The sequence below is a fragment of the Daphnia carinata genome, chromosome 4 (assembly GCF_022539665.2).
Source record: "Daphnia carinata strain CSIRO-1 chromosome 4, CSIRO_AGI_Dcar_HiC_V3, whole genome shotgun sequence".
Classification (NCBI taxonomy): domain Eukaryota; kingdom Metazoa; phylum Arthropoda; class Branchiopoda; order Diplostraca; family Daphniidae; genus Daphnia; species Daphnia carinata.
In genome coordinates, this window is record NC_081334.1 from 4,383,139 (window position 1) to 4,391,254 (window position 8,116).

The window sequence follows — 8,116 nt, forward strand, 5'->3', positions numbered from 1 at the left end:
TATATGTTTTTTTTTTCCTTTTCTTTCCTCTGCGATAGCAACAACAACAACAACAAAAAAAAAAAGCCACCAGAGACATTGATAAACTCGGTGAAATAGAAAAACTAAAAATTCTTCCAATTTCTCTAAACTCCGAAGAAAAGCCCCCCCAAAAAAACTGGAAGAAAAATAAAGAAAAAAAAAAAAATCCAGTAGCTGATGAATGATTTTATGAAGGGCTCTTGTCTCATGATGGAACTCGCTTGTAATTTATCAGCTGCGAATAATGAATTTCATTTCGGTTAAAGAACTACGTGAATCGCGGCAACGTTGTTCAATTCTGTTTTTGTTTTGTTTTTTATCGATTTTTCGTGACTCGTGAAAATTGTTATTCCAAAAAAGAACCGTTTTTCTTCCTCTTTTCTTTTAAATATTCTTTAAAAAAAAAATAAAATAAAATAAGAGCGCTGCACCATAGGCGTGTGTAATCTTCAACCATTAAACGGCAGCAAAAGAAGGGGCTCGGCGTTTCTCTGCAATTAAAACACACATTTGACCCTACAATTTTTCTTTTTCTCCTTCTTTTTTAAATATAAAATTCCTCCTTTTTTTTTTTTTTTTGAAGAGCCACGGCGTTCAGTCAAATGATGTGCCCCACTCGTTTCTTTTGCCTTTAGAAAATGCGAACAAATCGTCACAATTAGCTTTGGTCGTAAACTCTTTCTTTTTTCTTTTTCTTTTTTCTAGTCCAAAGGAACGTCCGAACAGGTGTGTGGGTGTCTTTTTTTTTTTTTTTCAAAACTATTCTGCGGTCCACCTGTGTGATACACTGATTGTCGACCAGGTCATCGTTTTTTTTTTCCCACTTTTTTTTTTTTTTTTTTTAAATATTTATCGTCATAATTTTATTCGAAAAAAAAAGAAAAAAAGAAATTGGATTGGAGAATCGTGTCCGTCGTCTATTGTCTTCGGAGAAAACGAGGCACAAGAAGTTCTGGTGAAATGAAAGAGAACACGACACAGAGAGAGACACGGAATGAATTCGAAAAGGGAAATAAGGGCAAGCGAGTAGGACAGAGATGAATCGCATTCAGATCTCAATCTATTCGACTTGATACAAGCCGTCCTCGCTTGTTTGTGCTCAACTCGACATCTCTTTATTTTTCATTTTCTTTTTTTTTTTTTTCTCGTGTCCCTTTTCGTAGCGCAGCGCGGACATTTCCTACAAATGTCCGTGGGCCCATATTTATTCTGAATATTTTTTTTTTTTTTAGAGAACAAGAAAGACACCGAGTCCACAACAATCACGTATCATTGTGTGCCTATAAAAATGTCGAGCGCGCCCGGGATCGTAGCTTTTTGTTCCGTTTTTTTTTTCTCTTTTCGTTTCATGCAAACGCAGATAAACATCGAGAAATAGGGCCACCCCCCCTCCAGCATCCTCTTTCGATTATTGACATTGTATAACGCCATCATCTTTTTTTTTTTTTCTTTCTGATTTTTATGTCCCTTCCAATTTGAGAAAATAAAAAAAAAAAACGGGATTTTTAAAAATTATTTTGGGGATTTAAAAAATAAAGGGAAATGGTTCAACATTTGTTAACTTGAATTTCATCGTTGGTTTAGTAGTATGTATAGTATAGTTGTAGTATGGTTTATCGTAGTTTTTTTTTAGATGCGCTATGGCGTAGTTTCTTTTTTATTATTGATGGCACTACCAGTGTCGAATAAATAGCCGGCCATTAATAATTGAAGAAAACTTGATGAATGGCACTATTTTTCTCCTCTTCTTTGTTCAACTGCGCACGAAATTCATTTTTCCAAAGGAAATTCAATCGCTACGAACATAGAAAAAAGAAAACATTGGACAATAGGAAAACTCGCTTCCATTTCTGACAGTTATTTCGAGCGGCGCCAATTTTGAAATATCCAATTTCTTCTTGATAGACACGAAAAACGGAAGGCACATTTTGTCGCCCTCCTTTTCAAAAAAAAAAAAAAAAAAAAAAAAAAACCCAAAAAAGGTACAGTTTAAGCCTCAACTGTACCCACTTACCAGCTAATGAGAACTTATTGAAAGTCCCCAGGTTGACTCGTCTTTTTGCTCTTTCCAAACCTATTTAGTAGACCCTCTTGGACATTTTTCCAGTCTCTATAATCACAGGCCATTTTTCAAATAGTTTTGAAAAAAAAAGGGGTTGCTTCTTGCAATCGTACACAACCCCCATTCACTACACAAACCCCCCTCTTTTTTGTTTGAAAAAAGAAAAAGAAGAGAACTGTTGATGAGGCGGTTCGTTTCCTGTTCCAATTACCGCAAGCTAATAATATAACAGGAGCTTGTGTAACGCTCCGTAATGCATCTTTGTGGAAAAAAAAAATCTTTTTTTTTTTTTTTCTTCTTTACCCGTTTCGGTGTGTTGGCTCAAAAAACGGAGAAACAACGACAACAGACACAGAAGAACAGCTGGATGTCTACACCGTCGGTGGTGACAGGGGTCGTTAAAACTATTCATCAGCTTTATGATAACCGCCTTATAGTCGCAACGTATTTATAGAAAAGCCATTTCCGACTGCGCTTTTTAAAATTCCCTTCAAATGCTGCGAGAGATTCCAATGTGGTGACCCTTCAGACGGACCCCGTTTCTGATGCACCTAGTCCAAATGTCCATCCGAAATGTGGCAGGATATCCTTGATTGTTCGATAGGCAATCACATTGTCTTGACATTCCTCCTCTTACAATTCCTTCTAGAAAGAAAAAAAAAAAATTTCAAGGATCTATTTTGTTTTTTTCGTTGTTCAATTTTCTCTGGCCACGTATTGCGACATGTCATTGATAGGCAAAAAAAAAACAACATTCCTGCGTCTGTGGAAACGAGAAAAACAAGGCACAGGTTGAAGTGTGTGAAAGTGTAGGAGATTTTTTTTTTTTTTTTTTTTTGTTTGTCTTTGGCTATTGTTGCGACAAACATCTAACGCAATGAAGCCGACACTCTTCCTCCAGGGACGCTCTGTTCCAAAGAAAAACATGGGACACATTTCACAAGAGGGTCGCCACACGATTCGGCGACCGTCAATTGCCAAGCCAGCGCGCCCCAAACGCATTGCGATCATTCTTTTTTATTTTTTATTTAAAAACAAAGTCGTTTTTTAAAGAGCTAGACGAGAGCATGTAATCCCCGTGGTAACAGCGCAACAACGAAGCGATTTTTTCGTACGAAAAATCGCACTATGCGCTTAATCGGCTGCCATTATCATGATCGTTCAGGGACACCAAAATCATTTACCCCCGTATAGCTCTGACTCATGTTTTTTTTTTCTTTCTTTCCTTCTTTTCTTTCGCCATACGACAATGAAAAAAAGGGCTCCCGTTACTGTGTGTACACGAAACCGTTCGATCGTCTAGTCTGTCCTCTTTATATATATATATATCGAACCGTTAGTATTATTTGTTATTATTTCTAAAACAACGGGGGAAAAACAAAAATAATAAGGGACTTGGGTGCATGTGTCAACGCATCAACGGCTTTCTATGTAACAAGGGCCAGATGATATATAATACCGAGTCGTTTTTTTTTTTTTGCTCGAGAGAGAGAGAGAGAGAGACACCGGCTGGTGATGAACACAATAGCCGGAGCTCAATGACGAAACCCTTTACGGGGTTGTACGGGCTACTGGTTGTTAGGTGGTACGTCGTAACGAAATCGGGGGGGGGGGGGCTTCTGAAATTTTACAGCGTAAAAAAGTGTTTAGAAAAAAAAAAAAAAAGGTGAACATGAAACTCTGATAGTATTGCGATCGCTTTTAATAAAGACGGATATCACGCGCGATACGTGCATGATCTATTCTCCAATTACCAATTATCTATACGCGTCGAGTTAAAAGCTATTGCTAACATAGACGCTGGAAGCTATCAAAGTGCTGTGACCCCCTTCGTTCGCCTGTCCTTGTTTAGCGTCTGTCATGGATATCGATTGAGTTATTCGATACGCCGTCGCTCGTGCTCTCTCATTATTGGCCATTTTCTCTGAAGAAAAAATAGGTAGCTGAAACCCTCCCTTTCTTCTTTGCAAGAAAAAAAAAATATATAAATAAAATGGATGTTTGATAGCTTGAATGTCATTAAAAAAAAAAAAAATAGGGCGGGGTCCCTTTAACTCTTGTTCCCTTCAAACCCTCTTCTGGAGACAGGTAAACTATCAAGAGGTAAATAAGGTCGAGTATTTGCCTCCCAATTTTTATTAACATGCTGTACGAACAAGTCTGCAAGCACAAAACATTTGTGCTGAATCCTTGTACACAAGAGCCCCATTTCGCTCAACGTCTACTCGTTTTCTTTTTCGAAAGTCATTAACTCACCCTTTTCCTGATCTTTTCTAATAGTTGTGTGCACATTTCCCACACTTTTCTTTCAGGGTTTTTGAAGATTTTCTAGATGTGTGGAATGAGAGAAAAACATCCGGAAACCATTAGCGCCCTTCCAAGTAAAGATCGTCTCCTCCCCCATTCTTTTGGACTGAATTATAGACATGTATCAGAGTTCCCTTGGTCTATAACGATTAATACGGTTCATATCTTGAAGCCTCTTTTTATTTTCATTTAATAAGATCAACTTTTCAATCTCGAGAAAACAAATCACAACTTTTGCATATGGATAAGTTTAGAGTGCCTAGTTTGATCTTTTCTGTTTATACGTCTATAGAAGATCAGGTGGTGTATTGGGATCCATTAGAACAGCGATCGGACCAAAAGGCCCGAGATGGCAAAACAAGAAACTTTTGCATTTTACTTACCAATTGGTTGGCTGTACTCTTTGCGTTCTGTGCGTACGTCACACTACCTTTCTAATCTTCTTTGTCGCTTTGTGAAACATGTGATTAGAAGGCTTCTTCGTTTCTTTATTTTTCGCCTAATGTTTCAACTCTAGACGTGTGTGTGTGCATTTACTTTGTTGTAATGAGATCCTGAAGCAACGTCAGTCACGTTGTTTCACCTTTCATTTTTTTTTTGCATTCATCCGTCCAGTAGAAAATAACTTTGCTTTTTAGATCAAAATTAAAGTGCGATGTAAATTGTAGCAGCTGCACGTCACCTGATGAAAAGAGGGGGGAAAAAAAAGTGTAGGGGGGAGGAGGTTCATTTAATAAATAATGCGCATCCGTCTGGCATGCACCACCTCTCTATCAACGTATTAAAATGAGACTAGTGAAGAATGACGTCTTATTATTTTGTAAAAGGATTATTGGAGCTATGTGTGTGCCAGCATCTCGCATGAGGCAACATCTGCGCGCCCGCATCTATTACAAAATCCAATCACAATTTGAAAAGTGAAGACAGAAGGCGCCCACGGGGCCACACTTTTTCTGAAAAAAAAAAGGCCCGTTTCTTCACTAATTGAATGATAATCACAATGGCATAAAGGACCAACGATTGAGTCATTTTCACGTTTGATTTTCCACCTTTTTCTAAATTATTTTTAGGGAGGCGAGGACTGAATGAGTTGTGGATCAAGACATTGGGGTGGAGTCGTCGGTTTCGAAACACACAAACCGATACGAATGTAGAAAATGAAAGAAAAAAAAAATGAGAGGTATATTATCAGAGTCCAGGTGAAGGCGGAGTAGGTAGAGGTCATTCAAATACCTCCCCCCCTTTTTTTCTTTTCGAAATGGTTAGCCACCACACCTTTGATTTCGGAGAGCAGCAGCTGTATGTATTGATATGTCTACGCACTTCGACATGTACACACAACGTAGCCGACTTGAAAATAGAATATTTTTTCAACAACCCCCTGTTTCATTTTGGAAGAAAGAAAAAAAGGGATTGACCTCCGCGTCCCAAACAAACGGCTCGTTTTTCTTCTTTTCCGCAAAGGATGTGCCGGTTTTTTGTGTGTTAGCATTCCGGATTTTTGCGGATAATTTGTTCTCTTGGACTCCTCCTTCCACCGTTTCCACAACTATTTTTTTTTTTTTTCTTTTTTCTTTCCCCACCGCAATCGTAAATCATTTTCTTCTGGCTCCAACGTGCCATTTGCACCGGACGACTGTTCCATCATTGGACTCATCGATACAAGAAAAAAAGGAGAAAAATCTTTATTTTTTTTGCCAATTATTTCCAACTCGGTCCGTTGATCACGAAAAAACACGAAAACCCGACGGGACAATATTTTTTGTTTAACTTGTCTGTTTAGCGGTCAACATCATCACCATCGATCACTCTGCTTATCGGTACAACGGGTCTCGAAAATGTGGTGTGTGTGTGATGTCTAAAGAAGAAAAAAAAAAAACCAGTTCGCCGAGAAAAATGAACATGTTATTCCCGACAGAATTACAAATGCAGCTTTGCTTCCTTTATGGCTAACATTGTGTCATTTTTTAATTCGTTAGTTCGGCAAGGCAAATGACAACGCTGTGGTCAGTGGCGACTGGTTGTCACACACTGGGAAAACTCGTTTTTCTTTTTCTAAAACCATGTTTAACTTGTAAAATAAATAGTTTGACAAGGGAAAAAAGAAACTCCCGAAATTGGACAGGCCATCCTTTTTTAGATGAACGAAAATGTGTCTCCCTGCAATTCGTGACTGAACGTTATCTAATTTCTTGCATCTAGAAAGCCGATGAATTGATTAACTACACAGGCTGCGGTTGTTTCATTTTTCCCAGAATCCTGTGATTCATTTCCAGCCCAGGTGACAGTCAACACTGAGTGGCATTGTGGTTTTGCTCTTATCATGTCATGAAATTACACAGAGACAGAGAAAGAAAAAAAAAACAGCGGTAGTCGGACAACTCACGATTTTTGGCGGTCTGCACGAACGGCCATCTTTTTTTTTTATCGTGTGGCGCAACGGTGAGTCGTTTTTCTTTTTTGCCTCTCTTCTTTTAGCTTGAATGCGTTATTACACCTGAGAAAAGATCAATCATCAGCTGTGTGGCTCGAGTGAGTAATGTCGAATTGTAAAAGCAGACCTAATCACCGACTATTTTTTTGCTTTTTACAGGGCACCTGCTGTTGCGTATCGCCTTCAGGTGCCGGTCATCATCAACACACAAGACATTATTACCATCAAGCGGGTGATGTACATATCATTAAGTCTTCGTCGCTTTTTTCCCCCCCCCCTAGTCCCTCTCTTTTTTAAATAATAAATATAAATGACTGCGTGCGGAAATGTTGCCCAGCAGCTAAATTTTCTTAAACACCATCTGCTCAAGGTATAAATGACACACAGTCTCTCTATTCGTTTTGACAGACACACACACAAAAAGCGGCCATTTCGATGTAATCACTGAGTTTTGCTCTCCCCCCACCCTTCTGAACAAAACAAGAATACCTGGACATTGTTGACATTGAACGATTAGGATGGGCCACAAAAAACGATTCGAGATTGATAACAAAATTCAATCAATCAGACTTTTTGTGGAAAGAATCAAACAGTGTGTGTGTGTGTGTGTCAGCAACAGGAGGATTGTCGTCCACAAACTGTATTTCCCTTTTTCCAATGTGAATAACTATGTACATAGGGTTTATTAACTGGCTAGGCCTTTTCGGTCTACGTGAACGAAATGGGGTGCCTTTAGGTGGAGAGGATGGCAACGTCGTCTGGACAAATATTTGAACGAAGAGAATATATAATAAAAAAAAAACAGGGACGTCGTTCGTATAGCCGTCGGCCACCCCTTTTCCCCGTCAACACCCAATGATTGCCATCACGATGCTTTTGGGTGCTAGTGCTTCGGGCCAACTTTCTGTGTGTGTGTGTGTATTGCTTCTCATTTTCACGCTGATGTTTGTATCGATCCAGTACGAATACACTAGCAAGAGATGTGTGTGTGTGTGGTAAGAGGCAATTGCGCAGCAGCAGCAGCAGCAATACGTTTGTATACATTTATCGATTGGTTATATTCAATAATAATAGACCTATATACGCGCATTTCAAAATAGTGAACAGACGCTGATGATTCTGCCCCGTCATTTATTAGCTGGTAACATTTCAATCACGGTTGCCAGATGCTTAATGAATAAGCTATCGATTTTCGACCGAGAGACGGGGTTTGTTCTGTCTAATCACTATAGTTTTCGAGGAAAAAGAGTGGTGAATAAAAAAACAAGGGATGAATTGTATGCAACGCTGGT